Raw genomic sequence first — 1,036 nt, 5'->3', positions numbered from 1 at the left:
TATTATTTTATTTTTTAAAATATGTTTTTATTGATTTCAGAGAGGAAGGGAGAGGGAGAGACAGAAACATCAATGAGAGAGAATCATTGATTGGCTGCCTCTTGCACGCCCCCTACTGGCCCACAACCCAGGCATGTGCCCTTGATGGGAATCGAACCTGGGACCCCTCAGTCTGCAGGCTGACGCTCTATCCACTGAGCCAAACCAGCTAGGGCTACTCCCTACTTTTATTATGAACAGTGACATACAGAAAAATGCATAAAACATATATATGTTCCGTTTAATGAGTAATAGTAGGGTCTTATTTCATATAATTGTAGGATGTTCATTCTCATTACCGATAATGCTCTGCCGTGAATAAACCATGATTTAATAAACCATTCTTTTTATTTTAATTGATTTCAGAGAGAGAGAGAGAAATATCAGTGATGAGAGAGAATCATTGATTGGCTGCCTTCTGCATGGCCCCTACTGGGGATGGAGCCTGCAACTCGGGCATATGCCTTGAGTGGGAATCAAACCAGTGACCTTTTGGTTCCTGGGTTGATGCTCAATTGCTGAGCCACACCCAGCCGGGCTAACAACCCATTCTTCAGTTGATGGATGTTTGCACTGTTTCTAGTCCGGGGGTACTACAAATAGTGCCAGCTAGGAAATTTTAGTACTTATTTATAAGCCATTGTCAGAAAGGGATGTCCCTGAACTTGAGGGCCTCAGGATGAGAAACTCTGGCACTGACAGGTTTGACCCACTTTGTTACAGGTAAACTGGCCCCTCACTGCTCCCTTGCACACCAGGCACAGTTCTGCCTCAGGGCCATTGCATTTGCTATTTCCTCTCCCTGGAATGCTCTCCCTAGATAGATACATGGATCCCATCCCTCATCTCCTTCAGGTCTCCGCTCAAACGTTACCTCAGTGAGGCCTTCCATGCCAACACTTTTAGAAAGTGCACACTGCCACCCCCAGAATTCCTGATTCTATTTACCCTGATTTATTTTAACTTTTTTCATATCCATAATTTAAATATATATATA

The 1,036-nt window shown here is 43.4% G+C and overlaps 1 protein-coding gene across 4 annotated transcripts in view; it reads right to left on the bottom strand.

Moving 5' to 3' along the window:
- Nucleotides 1-1,036, bottom strand: part of FTSJ1 (FtsJ RNA methyltransferase homolog 1 (E. coli)) — a 10,015-nt gene that overhangs the window by 712 nt on the left and 8,267 nt on the right. The gene's annotated exons all lie outside the window — the stretch shown is intronic.

Source organism: Myotis brandtii, unplaced genomic scaffold (genome assembly GCF_000412655.1).
Source record: "Myotis brandtii unplaced genomic scaffold, ASM41265v1 scaffold2579, whole genome shotgun sequence".
Classification (NCBI taxonomy): Eukaryota; Metazoa; Chordata; class Mammalia; order Chiroptera; family Vespertilionidae; genus Myotis; species Myotis brandtii.
The sequence above is the reverse complement of the archived record's forward strand: the minus strand, read 5'-3'. Positions and strand labels throughout refer to the sequence as shown.